Source organism: Papilio machaon, chromosome 12 (assembly GCF_912999745.1).
Source record: "Papilio machaon chromosome 12, ilPapMach1.1, whole genome shotgun sequence".
In the NCBI taxonomy this organism is placed as follows: Eukaryota; Metazoa; Arthropoda; class Insecta; order Lepidoptera; family Papilionidae; genus Papilio; species Papilio machaon.
Window position 1 is genome coordinate 2,566,133 of NC_059997.1, and position 22,385 is coordinate 2,588,517.

General features: G+C 31.9%; 1 protein-coding gene across 1 annotated transcript in view; it reads left to right on the top strand.

Annotated features, from left to right (window-relative positions):
- Nucleotides 1-22,385, top strand: part of LOC106713815 — a 99,449-nt gene that overhangs the window by 15,465 nt on the left and 61,599 nt on the right. Inside the window, exon 2 of the mRNA XM_014506688.2 lies at nucleotides 15,718-15,753. The gene's annotated coding sequence lies outside the window, so the exon portion shown is untranslated. The remainder of the gene's footprint in view (nucleotides 1-15,717; nucleotides 15,754-22,385) is intronic.

Consider the following 22,385-nt stretch of genomic DNA (forward strand, 5'->3'; position numbering starts at 1 on the left):
GCGTAAACATTTACCCACACATGTACATAAACAGATGTAATACTTATTTGTACACACGTAAACAAGTCGTCTCTATATGGCATATGTGAAAACGTTGCGTGCGATGCGAGATTTCTTTTAGCATTCAAGGAGAGATACTGAACAGCCCATGATGTCGTAAATCCATTCATATGTCTTTTGGATACGGCCTCTAAATTTTATGTTTTTCTATTTTATGAATAAAACAATTTTACTATGTTATCTTGTTTCTGATATAATGTTGAAATAGCTCCCGTATTCGTCTAGAAGGCAATTTGTAACCAAAGATTACAAAACAGATTGTAAAATAAACTTACTATAGTGATGTACATTACTCCTACTAGATTAGTACTAAAACATTTTAGTCGAATTACACTAAAAAAATACATTAAAAATCTTTCGATAGCAGCATTAAATTATTACTCGTAGTTAATAATAAAAACAATACAGAAATAATACGTAACCTGTTATATGTTTTACGTAGTGTTGTTCGCACAATAATGTTACAAGCTTAATTAGATCATAATGGCGTGCACGCAGTATGGGAACGACGCGCATTATAACAGCTTGTAGACAATATAATAGAGTCAGTACAATAAATTAATGTTTAAAATCATGTTTAGAACAAACACATCTAATATTATTTACTTTAAGATTTTTATGGTCTATTTGTTTTTACCCGCGACTCCGTCCGCGCGGAATAAAAAAAATGCACACAAGATAAAAAGTTCTTATGTCCGTCTCCTAGTTCTAAGCTACCTCCCCATCAATTTTTAGCTAAATCAGTTCGACCGATCTTGAGTTATAAATAGTGTAACTAACACGACTTTCTATTATATATATAGATTTTATATGATTTTGGTATATAATTCTGCTTTATATTAATAGATAAAAGAATTTAATTTGCTTCTTAAAATGTATAACAAATAGAAAGTGTCTAATAATGAAATAATAAATTATTAATTTAATCTAATTTATTGATATTTAATATGGTAGAGTCGTGTTTGATTTTATATTTATTGTTAGAAGGAGAGTAGTTATTTAAAATTGCAGCAAGCCTTCGACTATTGCTCATCGTTGAGCCGACTCGTTTTTACCCTTATCGAGTAATTGCTCGATAGCATCAACATATATTTATAGGTAATTGAAAATGCTCAACTATATGTTATGAAGGATTATTTACTATATTTACAAACTCAAGTGTTGTGTAATGAATCTTGCGTGTTATTAGATTTAATGTTGTAAATCCTTCTTTAGGGTTTACAATCAGGATCAATAACAACTAGTTTATGGATTAGGCTTCAACGGCTTGAAACTAATCCTTATACCTAGATATGTATTTATCGTAATTTGCTTGAAAATTGATTAACTATATTTTATTTAATATTCTAACTGCCACTTACTTTTGATCAATTATAACTAAGGGAGCATATAAGGAGTACATTAAGGACTACATATTTAAAAGGCCTTATAAGACTCTTAATGCGAAGTATAGATTTTAGTATCAGTAGTAGTTCATCTATCTAATATGGAAATTGTAATCTTTCTTTCTTTCAATCTTTTAATAAACTTAACTCTTTTAATAAAAACTGTTTTAATTAATTTCTTGTGTTTGTTTTGCCTTTTACTATTTACATATTCCTTGTAGTTTTTAAGCTGTTGAAGTTTCTTAACATTATTACAACTCAATTTCTTATAAGTTTCTGTTATAATACATTGATGTTTGATGCTTTAACCTATTGCTTCTCGTTTATTAGTCCTATTAACTCGGGAACCACTAAGATCATTAGTTTACGTAACGTTTCTTACTTGACTGCATCTACCGCAAAACGTGAAATAGTTGCACTTTGTTGGAAATGGTGAAAGGTTACTGTTAAAGTAATTGAATAAAGTTCTTAGGCTTTTTTGTTTTTTTATAATGATATACCTTTAACGTGAAAGTTGATTTGTAATTTTAATAATTCCAATAGCAGATTTTTGAATTAACTGTAAGTAAAAAGGTTTTAGCCTAGTTGGTACCTCAATTGATTTACTGATGTAAAGAACCCTACCTAATTTGTTTTATAACTGTTCTGTACAATCTCTCACATTAAATGGTAGCTTATTAATATACCTTGTAAAAAAAAGTAAATAATAATTTTTGGTCATAAACATTTAATTTAATTATTAAAGTAATTTGTTATTTTATTTCTAAACTAGCGGTCGCCCGCTAACTTCTCAAGGAGACATCCAGCCGTCCAGAAGATTACTCAGAACAAACACGGCCTTACCGACAGACATTCCAAAAAAAATTAAAATTGATTTTTCGTTACCACCAACGCAATGTTTTTTTTCGATACATACAAACACTTTTATTAATATGTATAGATTTATTTTTCGAGTTATAACGTCTGCAACATTAGCGCTCCGCGTAACTTCCTCGGACGGAATAAAAGAGAAACTATTATAAAAACTTATCGAGGTCCGCTCGCGTCGGAATCTAGACTTTGACGACGTTCCATTCAGTTGTGACAGTGGTTCCGTTATTTCCTTTTATTATCTGTGCTTGCTTTTATCTATGCTTCGACTTGACGTTTACGATCCAAGCGTCAAAATACTATATTTAATACGTTTTAACAATTCCTTAGTGTAGTTCCTAAACTAAATCCATTAATGAGTCTTACTCGGTGACCAATAAATAACTCTGAATTAAATTATAATTTACGTCAACAATATCGTGTTATAATTTGTAAAAAGAAGTTTTGTTAGAAATTGTTATTAGAAAACTATTGTTACATTACATTTTTATAATCTTTAATATTATAATTTATATATATAATGTAGATTACAGCTAACTAAGACAACAAAGGGCAAGCTTAATGCGTGTAGCATTATGTATCAATTAACCCGAGCTATTGTTATACATTATTAAGGACGGTGTAGAAGCATAATACATTATAATACATAATATGGCGAAACAGTACACAATTACATTGAACTGAGCAAGGATCTATTCACAAATAAAGTTTCGATGGTTCAAATACATATTTGAAGAATCAATGTCAACTAAAATACGGTGTTTAATTACAAACGAATCAATCTTAAAACACCAACAGAAAGTGTTTAAGCGTGAAAAGAAATTACATTAACCAAACTTTTTAACGATTCAATGAAGCAAAGCTGCATATTGAACAAAATTATATTTGTTTTATGTTCAAAGGATAATAGATCTAACAGCATTGACTTTAAGAGTTGCTACGAATGTAAAATATCTTTGCATTCGCAATGCAGACGACAGATGTTTTCGAAATGCCACTCGAAGTGGAAAATTGTTAGATTTCGTATCGGGGTCAGTGTCCGGTGACGTCGAATCGAGATTGCTCTTTGAATCAGTATCGGTAAAGACAAAAGATGTTGACCGCAACCGATGGCCGGGCTAAACTAGACCAAACGTTTATGAAAGACAAAATGTTTGCGAATAATGTTCTATTTATCAGTAGAATTTTAAATATTTCATAATATAGACCTATATTTATCTAGAATGTTTTCGTTATCAAGTTAAACTAATTATTTATTTAAAAACACTAACCGTTAGTTTCTAAGACCAACATTTCTGCATAAAACATCTCGTCATCTTTGTGTATGTTTGAAAAAACAGATATTAACATCTTTTAAATGGGGATTTTGTAGTCAGAAACATCAAGAACATCTCCTAACTATAGTTTCAGTGGTTTGCGTAAAAGAATTCCAAATTTGAACTTTTAGAATGTCACAATTTGTAAGGATAGATAACCTCTGTCTTCTAGCATAATCTGATTATGATAAACGATGTATAAACTCTTTAATTAAAATTCATATATCTCATGACGTACATTTTTGTTTTGAATTAGTTCGTGAGACCAAACTATTGTCTATCATCAAACAATGTGACGCAACGCTTTGTTCCATAAGTCAAGGACCTCGCCTTGTGTGTTTTAATCGACCATTTCCAGTTTCTCGAAACGTGTATGGAATTATTCCCTTCCTTTGATCTTATCTACAGTTATTAAGATTTCAAAACATAGTAATCCGTGGTCACGAATACCGTTTGTGATATTTATAGCGGCCGTGGCGACTTCGGATATTGAGAACGTCAGGTAACCTTTGCAAAATGAACTAGAAAAATATTTTAATTTATCTTAATAATGTTAAAGAGCGAATGTAAAGTACTTAAATTAGTTTAACACAAATTATTATTTAACTTAAATTTAAAATAAATTAATTAACATTGTTATCCTTTTCGTGAAAGAATTAATGAATTTTAATTATTTCTTTTAATTTCCATAATAACTAATAAGTCGATAAGTTTCAAACAAAGTAAAAAAAAAAAAAAGAAAAAAAAACTAAAGTTTTTAATAATCATAGTCCAAGGTATTAAAATAAGCAAGGTTATACCGCGGCCCCAGTTCGCAACATGAGACAGATCTCACCGATAACCTAGACTACCAGTTTTAAGATCCGGCTGTGGTTTAAGTGTCAATGTCTTGAATTGTTTGCTTTAGGTTGAGCATATCATTTACTCATGGACGTACGTATATTAATAAGTATAAACAGTGAAAAAACTATAATGTCGCCTGACTGTCCCTATCCCTGTAAAAGAATCCTGGAACCACATAAATCGAATGTTATTAACATTTTTATATTTTAAAGAGATAAATATCATTGAGCAATTTAGAATACAATGAATTGACAACATATCAGCGAGAAATATTGTCCTCTTGTATTACAAACTAGCTTTTACCCGCGACTCCGTCCGCGCGGAATAAAAAAAAATGCACACAAGATAAAAAAGTTCCTATGTCCGTCTCCTAGTTCTAAGCTACCTCCCCATCAATTTTCAGCTAAATCAGTTCGATCGATCTTGAGTTATAAATAGTGTAACTAACACGACTTTCTTTTATATGTATAAGATGTTTTACTTTATGAGTATTATAAATTTATTTAAGTTGAATTTTAGCATTTCTTTTATTAAAGTTACAATTTCGAGAATGTTGGTTTAATGCGGGAATAGATCTCACATTCCACAACCGCATGGCTTTCGCGCAACTTCCTGGCATACAACCACACACAACTATCTTCTACTATGACTTGTCTCTCTGGTTGCATTGCATGTTAGAAAATACCTCTGACTTTTGTATTCGTCAAGAAAACGAGTATTTCTCTATAAATATTAGCAAATTTGCATCTTCTTAAGTGTAAACCTATAGTGCTATCCAAACTTTATAGTCGTTCGTGTTACATACGAGACTCGGATAGCACAATTTTACCCATCTGCCGTTCACATGTGAAGACGTACATCTGCTCGAGTACTGATCACGAGCTGCCATAATGTTTGAATCTTTTCATACTTAGTATTTTACATTACACCACTGATAATTTATGATAACCTCTACGCTAGTGTAGATTCGCAAGTTAAGATCGAGTAGAATTTTTAAAAGTTAAAGATTTACAGCTTTAAATCAAGTTTTTTTTTTTACAGAAAAAAGTTTTAAAGATACGTAAGTACGTCTGTAAAGTTTATTTTTCGAGAAAAAATTCTAATAGTTCAAAAGAGTTCTTTTTTAAAATGTAATGTCTAGCCTTCTCTGGTAACGACCTCTCGGCGTCACGGCTCACTAATTCCTGTAATAAGATCGGTCTCGATACACGCCGCTCGATAGAAATCTAGATTTATACTCACACTAGCGTTAGGGTTGTCGAATCTTTATTCCCCATTGAGGTTTCGATATCATTTTGTCTATCTTGGCGTATAAATGTTACTAATAAGTATTATAAATGCATATATTAGTTTGTTTGAAGGTATCTCCGGAACGGTGCAACTGGTCTTGATGAAATTTTGAATAGATGTAAAACAAAGTCTGGAAAAACACATAGGCAACTTATTACGTTTTTTTTAATTCCGCCCGGATGGAGACGCGGGCGACAGCTAGTTAAATTATAAAATTAGTTGTTCAAATCATCGCATAGGGTTGACAATAAAAGAAAATTAAACTATAAAAGTTTTGATATATTTGTCATTATGTTATTTCAACATTAACTGTCTGCTGTTAAAATAGAAAAGCCTATAAAAAACTACTGTTAACTTAAAACTTATTATTTTACTAATTAATTATTATTATTTTACTAATTAATTATTTTAATAAATTAACATTTGCACAATCTTTTGCATGTAACCTTAAGAATAATTTTGTATTTTGTTAGAAAATAACTTGTTTAATTAAACACGTTTGGTTAACAAACATAACCAAGATTCATTGGTAAATTAACTATATTTACATAGTCGCAAAGCGCTTCTGTTTATGTAAGCACAACATCCCTCGTTACATTTCTTACTTTTAAAGTAAAGATCTAAACGTTTATTCGTATTCAATTAATAATGTACGTAGAATAAATAGCATCTTATAAAAATATTCCGATCGTTTATACATAATAGGAAATAAAAATAAAAACAAATTTAATTATTCACTTAACAAATGTCTTTTAAATATGTTACGGTATGGTATGGTATGGCTTTGAACACTTACTTGTAAACTATCTCACATATAATTTTAACTGTATTAAAAAAAATAAGGTTGCGGTGTCATAATGTTAATAAATATGATAAATGCAAAAGTTTAGATGAAGAATGGATGGATGGATGGATGGATGTTTGTAAGGATGTATCTCCAGAACTACTGCATGGATCTCGCCAAAATTTAGCATAGATGTAGAACATAGTCTGGAAGAACACTTAGATACTTAATAAGATTTTTTTTAATTCCGCGCGGACGGTCCTGCGGGTGACAGCTACTCGTAGTATTATAATAAAACTAATTGACAATCAGTTGCAAATGTACTCGTCTAATTAGTGAAATAATCATCATCGAGCCGCGTAAGCCTGAGGTTACTCAACCTAAGCCTTTATCTCGTCGTTTCCGTGTCGTCAATCAACACAAGATGCTCATTTGTCGTGAGAAAAAGGAAGCCATCTTGACTTTCACCCGCCATTAACGGTTCTGTGTTTACTTTTTCGCGTTCGCGTTATTTGTTTGACAATTGTTTCTTGTTAGATTTTTTTCGAATGTCACTTCATCACTTTCTGTTGCGATAATTGTATTAAAGGTTACTTATATTACTTATATTGCTAGTAAAGTCATCTACTTTTTTTGAAAAAATATATTCATAAGTAAGTAAGCATGTGTCTAAAATGAGTTTTACAATTTGTCTGTTTACAAATTTAATGCTTAAAAAAAGCCAACAAAAATAATAAAGTCACATTTCTATTAGTATTGTACTAAATACGTAATCCAGACTGTTATTGTAAGATGAATAGACGTGCTAAGTATCAAACCGATGTTTATAATTTGAAACATCGCTTTCGATAATCTGTAGAGATTGATTTTTTATCTGTGCAATCTACTATTTCATACAATCTCTGTTAGCAGAACGGCTTGGCATTTTATTTGATCTTTAATTTCATAAGAGTCCGTCTTATTCCTTTTATAATTTATATCTTCTTGCAATAACAGACGTATTTTGTACTAAGTAATTTTTAAACTGCACAATCATCTAGTAACTTGTTCTTTAATTGTACATACGTTCGTAACTGCATTATAAACAGCTTTATTCCACAAAAATCTATTGGTTATTGCGATCAAAATCCTGCCTTATGAACAGTACTATACTCGTATCAGTTTTAGACACTATCAGTTATGACAACTGTCTATCGTCGATGGCTTCGTTGCTATTCTAACCATTAGCTGACATTATAAATTATGGCGGTCGTATATTTTTCACAGTATCATAATTATTATTACAGCTACCTAATAAAGTCAGTGCTCATCATCACAATTCAATGTTCAATGTTTCTTGGTCATATGGTAATTTCTTAATATTGTATTGTATTGTATTGATCTTCAAAGTAGGCGACGGTTGGTAGTTGTACGTGTGAGACTGGTCACGAATACGCAATGGACTTGAGCCGCGACAACATCCACGAATAGAAAGCACGTGAAACTTACATATCGCACAGATTAAATTTGGTTAAATAGTCAACGAAAGTGCTTTTCTATCAAGTACACTTGCACTTGGCATTTCGTATTCCTACCATGTAACTAATAAATCGTATTATTTACGTATAGTTTTAAGTCAGACTTACGGAAAGGCATTTGTCATAACAATAGTTTAATTAACTTAACTTGGGAAATTTGCATTTTAAGTGAATAAACAAAACTTTGTCTCAAATATTAAGATAATTTTCTTGCTTATAAACTTACATAGAAAGGAATACACGATACAGAATTATCGTTTTGTTAACTGAAAATATGAAAGCTAACGTCTCAATTTTATATTCGAAACTAGGATTTAGGTTAATGCATAATTATTGATATCCAAACATAGGTAAAACGAATTAACAATAGATATTGATCCATCGAGTCTGTAATCACGTCTAACACATGAATAATTAACAAGCTGACACAGCGTTGAACAACGACACGTGTCTAATTCCATTGAAAGCCCGATTGCGCGGTTTTATCAGTTTCCAAAATTACATCATGCGATTTGACGCTCTCTGTTTAAACAGTGTTAATGCGATATTTCCTGTTGTTAACGCTTTCCGATAAAGAGATTAACGACTTTTATTTTATACAATTATTAGCAAGCAATAAATTTTAAAAACAACTAATTCTGACAAAGAGAAAAATATTAATCTAAGCCCATTCATACAAACAACGTTGAATTGTCGATGCGATTTACTCCGCTATCATCAAAATCGCAGAGACTTTTCCATGTTTTGTGATGTGCACATTGCATTGTTTACGAAGGGTGTTAGGAAGTTTCAAACTTATTCAAACGTTTAGACTACAGAATTTAAATAACATACATGTTTAACAAAAGTACATAGGTTTAACATATGCCCATGAAAACAGTTTCACTACTGTCAGTCATTCGTTTATGATATACTAGCTTTTACCCGCGAATCCGTCCGCGCGGAATAAAAATAGAAAACGGGGTAAAAAATATCCTATGTCCGTTTCCTGGTTCTAAGCTACCTGCCCACCAATTTTCAGTCAAATCGATTCAGCCATTCTCGAGTTATAAATGGTGTAACTAACACGACTTTCTTTTATATATATAGATTTACTAATATCATTCTGAATTTGTTTATGACGGAAGCGGTAAATAATTATTATTTTTAATGTTGCTACCGAAAATCCATTTTACTTCTTACTAATATTGTAAATGTGAATGTTTAGATGTATCCAATGTTTGTTTAAAGGTATCTCCGGAACGGCTCAACTGATCTTGATGAAATTTCGCACAGATGTAGAACATAGTCTGGATGATCATATAGGCAATTTTTTTATGTGTTTTATATAATTTCTTTAGGACGGAGTCGCGGGCGACAGCTAGTATTATATATAACGACACTGACTTAAGATATTAAAAGAAGTCAAAGAACTTCGACGTCTTACTTGCGAAGTTCCGACGTAAACTTCTCGAAAAATGCGCTATACAGCTTCTAAAATTTGAATTTATCAAGTAATTTGGATAAAGTTACTTTAAGATGTTGTAAGTTTTCAAAGCATATTAAGTTCTTTATGCCCATCGATAGTCAAAGCAAACTTAGTTAAGTTGGTTATTAAGTTAGGTTTTGATGCATTTAATTTTGAAGAGATTGTAAAAATAAGTTTTGGACCACCTCGGTTATGCTTTCGTAAATGTAGGTCAAGTTAATAAAAGCATTTCAAATTTAATTCTAGCTTTAATTTAGGAAAACATTTTTCATTAGTCCGCTGTTTTAAACCGTCCAATTCTGTATATAAGTTTTCTAAACACAGAGTGCATTCATTTGTACTTCATGTGAAAAGGTGGGAGGTAGAGAATTCTTTGGTCCCAATGACATTTACTGGCAAAGCTGCTTTGAATACTAATGAACGCTTTACCAACTATTTGAACCCTTTAAAGTTCCTTTTACACATATACAATAATGTTAAAAAGCTATTTTCTTTTTAAATTTCGGTAGTTTGTTGTAACCTAATTTTATAATTAATTTAAACTAGCTTTTACCCGCGACTCCGTCCACGTGGAATAAAAAATAGAAAACGGGGTAAAAATTATCCTATGTCCTTTTCCTGGTTCTAAGCTACCTGCCCACCAATTTTCAGTCAAATCGATTCAGCCGTTCTTGAGTTATAAATAGTGTAACTAACACGACTTTCTTTTATATATATAGATAAGATAGAATATATGTCTTTAAGAACAAAAAAAAAAAACAGAAAAAGTTATTAGGCACTGGAAGCACAAAAATCTTATACAATTACGTCGGATTTGTATAATTTTTTTTTTTAGTTTCATGGCAACGTCATTGTAACAACAGTTTCGCTATTATGAGGATATTATTCTGTCGCTATTTAAGAAAGCCCTTTAATTTAAACTTGCTTCCAAATCATCTGAACAATGAACATTATCGCTAAAGGTTATTTCACTTAAATAACAATTATAAAGTAATTTAGATATGCATTTAATTGTTGAATTTCATTAATGTATTCACAAGCAACGGAATTGAACGATTACAAAAACAGGAATCAATTACATTTTTATCTAAAACATCATAAACATTAGAAACTTATTGCGTTACTTAAAAGGTTCAAAAACACGTATTCGTATAACCGTGAAATAAAAGATTGTTGGGACGTGATCGTAACTAAATCGCCGTATCAGTTGAATACCGTTGAACTAAAAATTTTCTACATAGTATGAACTATACAATCGTAGATTCAGAAACATTTTAGACATTGAAGCACCAATATTATAATAGTTAAGTATTTGTTCGTCGTGGATTCGAATAACTGACATTCGATAAAAGTATAATTAACGAATTGTACATAAATTTTATGTACCATTTCTTGACAGATGACCTGTAAACTGATTTGTAGAATACGAGTTTATTTCATTTATTTTTATTTATTTATTTAAGCTTTGTACACAATTTAATTTTGTAACAATACATTAGAAATGCGGTGACATACTGCTGAGCTTAACTCTAAAAGAGTTCTCTTAAAGCTGACCACACCATAAAGAGAGGATGTTTAGTGGGTAATAATTATATGTGTATACAAGTCGTCATAAGTACATATATACTGTTCAACATACGCATATGAATTCTTACATACTACTATTACATAATTAATTAAATAATAAACTTAATAAATATGACATATATACATACATACATTATATTTAAAAATATATATTGTTTAATAGCAAAAAACTTAAAGTGTTCCTTTAGACACGTTTTGAAGGATGGCAGCTATGTAGGTACTTGTCAGTTATTACGGTTTAAACTTTACCACTATATTGTACATTTTAAACTTTACTAACCGGTTACAATTTGTTTGGTTTGTCTTACCCAACGTTCTGTCCTTTAATTAAAATATTTGTAATGCCTTTGTTTACTCAAGTGCTTTTACATGGCCCATGTTTGTGGAATGTGCAAATATTGCTCAAAACTTTCCGTCCGAGGATACATCCGAGAATGAGGACTACATTTTAAGGTTTGTAGCTACATTAAAATTAAATTATTTTTAATATTGATTATTAATAATTATTTGTTATGCATTCGATTTACAGTTTGATACACATAGGCAAATTATTTTGGTTCGCGGGCAAAAGCTAGTGAACAAATAAATAAATGTTATTGTAATTTAGTCAATATATATTTGAAAAATATGAAAACAGTCTAATGTTTAGATTAACTAACTCTAAAAACTTTGGTCAAGAGAAGCCGTCAGTTTTTTTTGTCAGTTAATAGTAAATATTGGTATTCAATAAAAAAATAATTGATTTTTCATGTTTTATTAAATTTTTTAAACTTTCGTGAGACATAACAATTAATTAATTAAGAAACGGCTTAACTCACGTGTTCAGGACGTCTTCAGGGCGAGTGTTTATAAACCTGAAGATAAAGGTTAGACTCCCGACGGGTCCGAAACTAGACGGTGCAGTCACCGGACGATCACACGTGAGTTAAGCCGTTTTTTAATTAATTAATTTCATGTTTTATATACATACATAACTCATCATAAGTATAAGTTATACAGTGAAACCTGGTTAAGTGAGACATCAAGGGACCTGCAATGTCGTTTCACTTATAGAGGTATTCCACTTACCCAGTGTCTCAGATATATAGGTATAAATAAATATCTGTCTCATTTACAGAGGGTTCCATTAATAGAGGTGAGAATACAGAATATTTCAGTTTGACATTTTTCAAATAAACATCTGTATGATAGTAAAGCGAAACTAAAACTGAAGGTAATTGAAGCTCAAAATTTGTACTTACGTACTTGGAATTACGTGTGGAATTTGTGGGTAGAATAAGAATGAGTAAACAAACAATGTCATCTCAGTTACAGAGGTTTATGCATTAAAAATTTACTCGCTGTCTCAGTTATAGAGGTAACTATGATGATAAATCGAAAGAACAAATCCCAGATATAGAGGTTTACCTCGTCCCACTAACAGAGGTAATTCAGTGCCAAAGTTTTGGGACCTCAGCATGAGTTCCAGTTATGGAGGTTTCTCACTTATCCAGGTCCCACTTTACCAAGTTTCACTGTATATAGACAACATAACGAACTTACTAGCTTGACACGGAACCTTAGCTCCATACTAATGAGACGACATGCATATGAAAAAGTTTAGAAACATGTTCATTGTTCCATCAACATATGTACGTGTAACATGATACAAAAGAACCGCTCAATTTAAATATAAGTAAGTATTTAGAAATACAACAGGCATATGTAAAATAGGTTTACGAAACATGTGATCTCAGGTGTTACTTGTTAATTTAAAATATTTAACCGATATTTGGCAGTAGATAAACAGTTTAATAAATACACCTTTTTTTGATTCTTCTGTTTACTACACAACAGCTACCAAATATAAAATTTTCCTTTTAAGTTTTTTAAGCTATGAAACTTACAAAGTAATCTATTCTTGTTAAAACATGCGTAGCTTTTATTGACTTCTCTAACCGTGGGTTTCTGAGATCAAAATATCTGTAAAACATAACGTCCTTTTTTAGCCTTAAATTATTCAAAAGAAAAACTGTTTGGCATGAGCTGTGGAGGATATCTCAGCGCCGGTTTTCAATTAAACCTATAATGTATACAGTGTATATTTTAATTTCGATATCTCAGTGAGTTCAGACGATTTTAGATCTAATTTCACTTTCTTTACACATACACTTAGAAATTATAATAAAGGCGGGCGTTAAAAACATGAAATGTTAAAGAAACGAATAAAGCGAGTGATTTCAAAATGGTAGCTATTCGATTTGATTCCTGCAGAGCGCGCCGGGCAATAGAATTTAAAATTGGAACATTAGTAGAGGAACGTTATCGATGAATACGTTAGTTGAATTTAAATAAAATGAAGTTTGTTGACTACCTAAATTGATTCTTGAATCTCGCTTTGCTTTCGATGTCTTTAGTCTTTCGCTTTATTTAAGGTAGAAATTAGCATGTCTTTGAACTTGATTTTTTACTATTTTATACTCATTTCCTATAATCTATAATCGTGAGAACATTTCACAATCTCTTTTTTTACATTACATCACAGTTATAGCAAACTATGACTTTTATTTATACGTCTTAAATTGAGTGTATTATACCACTGAGAGTACAAAGAAAATAACCATTGAAACTTTTTTGCATTTGAACGCCAAAAAAGCCTAATTTTAACTAATAAATATATAGAACTAAACTATTCTTCTATTGTAAGATAAAGTAGTATATAAATACAATTATAAAACTATTTAAGATTCAATAACCGTTCGTTGTAGAGTTCAACCGCACTTGTGCCATGCATTCATCACTCAACTGCGCGTCGTTAACGTCGATGAGGTCGTATGGTACAAGTATTGAGAGTAAGCGTATGATGAAAACAGTTTAAATTTTTTTTTATTTGACATAGGCAAAAAAACATAAGACATCGTAATCTTATTTCCTTACAACATTTACAAGCATTTCTGCTCCGGAGTATTAAGTACAAATATCTTTCTACAGTAATATCATATAGAGGAAAGATTTGTGTATGTTTGTGATGAATAAATTAACAAACTAATAGACCCAACTATACTTATGATTGTTATCAATTATTAAAAAAAAGTTCAACCGTGTAAATAGTACACACATAGTTCATTAAATTCGTATTAACTGTAGCAGGTCTTTTGCAAGGAGGTCGTTAGGACATTTATTTCTGCATTAAGAGTTGCTATGTCGTATTTTACCGCTAGCATCTTATCACATGTAAACAAAGTCAATGCACTGAATTATGAAACAGATTTTCTTGTATAATAACAGCAATATTTTTTATATATTATTCTATTTTACCATGTATTTGTGAAAATGTAAAATCGTTTGAGCGATGATGTAACATTTTTTTATATGTTAACTAACTGTCGCCCGCGACTCCGTCCGCGTGCAATTAAAAAAAACAAATGGGGGGGGGGGGTTATGAAAAATAGATGTTGGCCGATTCTCAGACCTACTGAATATGCTCACAAAATTTCATGAGAATCGGTCAAGCCGTTTCGGAGGAGTACGGGAACTAAAACTGTAACACGAGAATTTTATATATTAGATATTTTTTGTTGTTAAATTAAATACATAATTCCGTGAACATGTCCGTTAATAAATAAAAAAAAATAGAAGAAAAAAAACCAATGTTAATCGACTTGAATGTTTTTGTTACGATGGTTATGGTCACTGTACACAGTTACAGTTCCTAACCGTCGAGTTTCATCTCAGTTAGTGACAATCCCACCAAAGCGCGACGGCTAAGGGACCGGAATGTTCTGATGAAAGAGATCTCGGCCGATGTAATTCTATAGGTACACTTTCTCCGATCCTTTCAGGCCATCTGATCCTTGTAAGGCGACGTTGTCAAAATACCGTTTTTTGCTCATTGACTCACCGTGAAACAGTTTTCGAAGGCACCTTTGTTTTGTTTTATTTTAGTAAGCCACCAATTAGTGTCAGGTCAGACGTAGGTTGAGGCTTCCTTTCTTATGTCAATCTAATTGTAGAAAATATACATAGTAAAGTCTCTATTATTGATTCTAAACAGTATTGTTTTTCGATGTTTCGGATGAGAACATATACTCTCTAATTCTTTTTGACAAATCAAAACCTGCATGTTCACTGTATCGTACTATATTATAGATGATGAGCAAATGGATGGATAATATAAAGCCTCACCCACAACACGGACAGGTGTTATAAAAATAACCGCATCCGTTATTTTGACAAAATGGCTGCCAATCGACTCGTCGGATCACCTTTTACTTTCTTTATTTTCACTTTCATTGGAAGTAATATTTCGTATTACGTTACTCAATTGAATCGTGAATAGTTATGTTAGTTAGCCGTAGGCTATATTTATTAAATAAGACCAGTTACATAATTTAACAACTTTTTAATATTACCTGAGTGGATGATGTCATATTAAACGTTCAACTATTGTGAACAAGTTTTTTTTTTTATAAAGAGTCCAAGTTATTCCGTTTCGAGTTGTTTAAAAATCATACATTGAAGTGAAAAATAATAAGGGTTTTTCTCATTTTACTGTGTACGAGTTCACTTTTTTAAATTTAGTAAAAACTTGTATTAATTTTTTTATTTTCATTTTCAGATAACATAAGACGTCAACGCCTCATTCGTTTATCAGGTAAATATGGTAAAGCTTTGTTTAGTAACAAAATGTCAAGACCATTAGAACATGTTCATAAATCTGAAGATGACCGATCCATTCTCGACTCATGATTAATTCAAAATTAATTATTTGTAAAGGTCATCCTGTTGACGTTATTCTACCTCTAAATTTTATTTTTTTACTACACGTTACAAAAAAACATATTCTCTACAATTTTTATGATTCCATTTTAGCAATTACACATTTTATTACGTATTTCTTATTATTTTATAATAGTTGTAGATCCCACAACGATAATAATTGGTGAGTGCACAAATGGGCCGGGTCGACCATTGAAATACCATGACCACATAGAAGACAGGCGTGAAGTGGAAGTAATTCCGCGTATCGTCTGAGAGGGTGCGTGCCGGAGGCTGAATTAGTCCTCTTTCTTCTAAGGAAAGGATGGAAATGGGAAGTGGATTTGGCGGAAGAGAGGATGGATAGGAAGGGGAAACGTCCTCTTTCTGTACTTCCCCTTCTCCGTTGATTAAAGGTATTCAACTCATCTGCAATTGCAGATGTCTATGGGTAGGGGTCGCTTTACTATTTCAGCAAATTCTATGGGCCGGTAAGCTGTAACTGCGAATGAGCGCCCTATGAAAACAAGATCCTTGTCTTATTGTACCTTGACTTGTGTGTAATTTTTCTGGCTAAACAGGTTTAATATTATTCTAACAGAATAGCACATATCTTGTCGGCCCAGATCAGTTTGTCGGACCATACCTTTATAAAATATTTTATTAATACTGCGATAGGTCATATTATATTTCGCTTTAAATAAAAGAATGTTAATTAATGAATTATACAGTCTTTATAAAGATTTAATGGAGTCTGACGGGTAACAGTTTTTAATGAGCCCGTCGAGGCCGGAACTGTGTCACTGTCAAAGAAACTAATAGAGCTAGAAGTCGATTTGCATAATTTATTGGCCAATACATAATTCAAGCGCTAACAGAAACAATATTATCATCTGCTATTCAGTGGACTCGATAAAAGCCATTAATGAAGTCGGCGATATCTAAAAGGTTTAACAAACATAGTTTATTATTGTATTTTGAAGTATTATTTCTTCAAGTTGATTGATTTTTAGTATTATGACTAATGTTAGGAAACTTTTAGTAATGAAAATTTAATATTAATTATGTAGTGAAATAAATAACAAACATTTAATGATTAATATTATTTAGTTCAAAGTATTAATGATTTAATTTATCTGATTATGATTATATTACATTAAAGAACGTCAGTGGCTCAGGGCCACTTGACTTGCAATCTGCAAGTCCTGGGTTCGAATCCCGCCATGTACCAATGTGTTTTTCGTATTACGATTTCCATATGTACATTTATCCGACGTTCGTACGGTGAAGGAAAACATCGTGATGCAACTTGTACATATGTGTAAATTCCCGGGAGAAAAAGACGGCGACGCGGCTCGCCAACCGACACGTTCCGTCTACTGAAATGGCGGAAAGTGGATTGCGGAGGTATGTACATTTGGCCCCATCAAATGGACATCCGTGATCTCTGACTACCCCTCTGGATTACAAGCGTGAGATTTGTGATTATATTTCTCTCATATATTGAACAATTCTATGGAATATAAGTAATTACTTAATTATTTAAACTTTCTACATATAATAACGAGTTATAACATAACGTTACGAATTGGCGGGAGAAATTTGTTCACGACGTATAAAAGAATTGATAAATCAATTCGCGACGAGACTTGCAATCGATTGCTATGTTGTCCAAACCAGTCTGTCACGGTGAAATCTGTCCCAACTGGATTACCACGTGTTGCTTTCTCAAGGTATAACACCTGATAACACGTTATATAACGTTAGAGGTCTCGGTCAGTCAATGTCCGTATCCATAGAAGAAATCGATTCAGCTGTATCGATTTGAAATCGATTTCTGAATCATTCGAAATTGACCTTGCACGTTTCGAATCGATATGTTTCACAAGTACCTTTTATTGTGACAGACAAAATGAACATTTTATGCCAGTAAGTATTGCACGAATTGTTGTTGGATAGAAGAGTTTCCACAGTAATATGAAGACAGACGTAAAATGAATTTCAAGTACTTATGCTTCTACCGTTGCCAGGCGACAAAGCCGGACATAGGTAGGCTTTTTGATTGCATGTCCGGCCAAAAACAACGGTTTTCCGGCTTTTATTAGGCTTTTTACATTTCCCAAACGAGAGTGTACCTATTACTACTGAGACAAAATCCTAAATAATATAGGGTGTCCGACCTATCTACCCAAATGTCCGGCCAAACTGGCTGGTCTGTCCGGCTAGTGGGTCTGGCGACCTAGCAACCCTATATGCTTCTATGATATGGTGGTTCTGATTCCTCTGATTAGGAAATTTTAGCTGGGCCTATACCCCTTGTGTCTCTTTCCCATAATTTTCATAATGTAAGTAAAAAGTAGCACGAACAAGTATAAAATATAATTTGCGATTGTTAAATATCAAAACTTGTAATTCAAGTACTTACGACACAGGCGAGAGATATCGACAGCGTAGGCCTTTAGCTTATGCCTTTTGACACCCGTCAAATTACAGTGTTTGATAATCGAATAACAGCATAATCGATTTGTTATTTACCATTGATTGTAATCGATTACTGTTGTCTATTACAAACGCTAATGGACATACGAAATATTTGCTTATATTAGTTTCATTATAATAGTACTGATTTCTAAGCATACAAATGCCAACACAAACAACATTTCACATTGATATGTTACTATTTTGTATATTATTTAAAACTAGCTTTTACCCGCGACTCCGTCCGCGCGGAATAAAAAAAATTATATGTTTATGTCCTATTCCTGGTTCTAAGCTACCTGCCCACCAATTTTCAGTCAAATCGATTCAGCCGTTCTTGAGTTATAAATAGTGTAACTAACACGACTTTCTTTTATATATATAGATTAGTGTAACTACTGTTATGTGGATTTTTCCACAATTTGGGTCGAAGAGCATTTACTTAGTAATTAAAATTAACAAATAAAGTTAAATGTTTTCGTTGCTAGTAACGTTTTAAATCAGTTAATCTGTAACTCCTTGATTCAGCAAATACTATTCTAGTCTTTACTTATTTTTTAAATAGACTTGACGTAAATAATCAAATTTTATTGTATAGCACAATAATACTATTGAGTGGCATGTTATAATAGAAATATAAATTGTAATTGAGTGCCACGTCTTGTGGCATATCAAAGCATTTTTGCCAGTGGTTGGCATTGGCACGGATCTTAGCCGTTACTTGTAAAGGTCAATCGCCGACATTTCGCAATCATTTGGCGAAGTGACATCTGTTCTCTACAATCTTGTTATTACGTGTCTGCAAATTTTTCCATGTACTTATTATGTATTTCATATCTGATTGTATAATTATTGACGTCAACGTGGTGAATATGATATGAATATGTTACACCATAAATATATATCGCCACACTGCTCTCTGTATAAGTACTCCATTTTTTTTTATTTTGAATAAACTAGCGCTTGACCACGATCCCACCTGATGAAGTAATGATTTGGTCTAAAGATGGTACGCGCTCTGTAAATGTCTATTTACTCTACTCTTGAAGGCCCCCACTTCGTATTAGGACGGAAAAACTGACGCCGCAAACAAGTTCTAATCCTTTGCAGTACTCACAAGGAACGATTATTGGTAAAGATCGCATTTCGTAAGCCTACGTATAATAATGTTTCAATAACCATGATTTGACAAAAATTCACGCCGGGCGCTTGTATTACGGAAGAAAAGTGTTGACGTATGTTTAAGGTAAAATGTATTAGAAACACTGTCTAACTTTTTTATGTTAAGGTGAAGAATGTTTCTCCTAATTATTATAGCACGATTAGATAGTAATTTCTCCACTGTATATTACTTTCCAATGTTAAATCCCATTTTTACCAAGATATATAGGTACTCGTAGATACAGATATTACAATAAATTAGCCGCGATCCCCGCAATACATCAAGTAGTGACGCAGCCATTGATTGATTGATTCCTTAATTGGTTTCCACAAATGAGCTCTATTTCTATTAACAAATATGTCGTCCCCTAATTAGCTGTCAATGTTTCTCAAGTTCACTGACGATTAACATCTAGCGTAATGCGGTAAGCAGAGAAATACATATATTTGTTTTTTTTTTCTTATTTATTACATTGTTAACGCGAAGTAAGAAAAACTGTTTTCAGCCAGACGAATAAATTTATTTAAACCAATAAATCCATGATTACATCTGGGCGCATAAAGACTATAAGATTTAGAAAAAGAGATTTTAAATATCCAATAATAAGAGGCTAATCCAGCTCTTTATATAAAAGCTCCTTAAAGAATCACTTAAAATAGTGTAAATTTCTGTCGATTATTCCAAGAAATTTCATTCAGTGGCGGTCAAAGGGTTAAAAAAGCAATTAACTAAACAGTGTGTAATAGTAGTTTTGGAGTAATACGATTTTAGTTTAGTATTTGCCTAACTTTTCGAGAGGAATGTTCATGCATGTCGTTTATATATTAAAGCTTTAAACAGAAATTCAAATGGACTGTTTTTAATTCTTCGATTTTACGATGCCCCAATTTCACAGCGTCACGGATCCGTCGAAAACCATTGAATATCAAGGCTTTCGGATATCCTTTGGTATCGTATCGTATATCGCGGCATGTACTAATTGTGAAACCCATTGGAATATAGGTCTTGTGGAAATGAAATAAAGTTCATATACGTTACGCTCGAAGCCCACGAGACGTACGCACGAATGCATCGGACCGTGAGTCCGGTGTATTGTACCCCATACCTGTACTACTGGTGTTTTTTCACTCACTATTTTCATTCAGTAAAGAATGATAATTTACCGTTATATTTAAAAGGATTTCATAATATTGTCATGGGATGGCTTGGTTACTTCATTAGTACATAATTCTTACTGTGCAATTTCAGACGTTCCAAGCGAACTATTTCACTAAAGATGTCGGATTTCGACAGCTTTATCGAATATTAATTTCCTGTCAAATGTCAAAGGAAGGTCTATCCGCTGTATCTATTACACAACACTATTAACAGACAAATTAATTTGATAAAATAGCTGTATTCAAAAATCATCTTTAATACATTCTGATATAGTTCAAATTACCGTGTACTTACTGGTTCAATAAAATCGTTTTGTTTTTATACAATCAGCGAAGTAACAATATCTGACCATAGATACTCGTGAAAGTCGTAATTGATTTTTTAATTGTTATTTGAATGTCGTGTACTTTAGTAGAATTTGCTTTATTCAATTTACAGCATGACAAATATGTTATTTTATTCCAGAAATTTAAACAACTAATATGCGTAACAAAACTAGATACGTAGCTGCATCAAAAACTAAAACAAAATAAACTATAAGGTAGCAATTTTCTAATAATAAAAAAACTTGAGAGGTGTCAAGTGACACCCGGATGGAACGAAGTTCCTTTCAATTAATTAGCGAAGGAACCAATGTTTATTCTATGCATAAAAAACTTAAGTCTTCACAAGAAGTACATTTTATTTCTATGAATTTTCGTTATATATTGTCACGTCGTTGCCATGGTTACTATAGCAAAAAGTGTCGTGACAACTTTTCGTAAGAATTTTTTCCGTCTAGCCCCCTTTCACAACGCGCGATAAGGAACTTCGTTCCAAAAAGTCTGTTAGAAATAATAGTAAAAATCTTTTCAACATTAATAAAAAAACAATTTGCGTATGTCAAATGACATGTACAAAATTCTTGTGTAGTAATTTATTTTTCTGATTACTTATTAAAGGAATAAATCATTTAACTGAATGTATAAAAACAAATTAGAGTGCCAAAAACATGCGTTATATGTTACTACGAAACTGCTAATAAATCATGTAAAATAACTTCTACAAACTTCGCTTTAGTTTAGCATAGTGACAGTAACTTATGACAGTTTATAAATGATGCTATTAGTAAGTTTTTTGGTTGGTGGAAACATGTTTCCATTCAATTATACAAGTGTAATCATAAGTTCGGATTACATGATAAATTACCGTATAGTTTTAGTTAAACATTACGTAAACCTTACTAATATTACAAATGTAAATGTTTAGATGGATGGATGTTTGTTAGAAGGTATCTCCGGAACGGCTCGACTTGTTAATATTTGGCACAGATGTAGGACATAGTCTGGACAAACACATAGGCTACTTATAATTTTTTTTTAATTCCGCGCGGACGGAGTCGCGGGCGACAAATAGTCTAATCATAAATCGTGTATCTAATGACTCTATTCTATTGCTCTAAATTTTAACAATTTTTATTTCTATCCCAACACATTGTGACATCAAAATATCAGAACTGTATTGTTATGAAGAAGTTTATTAATATTGAATGATATTAAATTCTTAGCTATATGTGCGCCATTAAAATATGCCACATTTGACACTTCATCAAAATCCAACAACGTAACCTTGTAACGGCGCATATAAAATATTACTTATATTTTTGAAATTAGAACAACACAACTGCTTACTTTTCTTTCAAATCACGATTATATATTTATTGTAACCATGTCAATCGAACGTCGTTACAA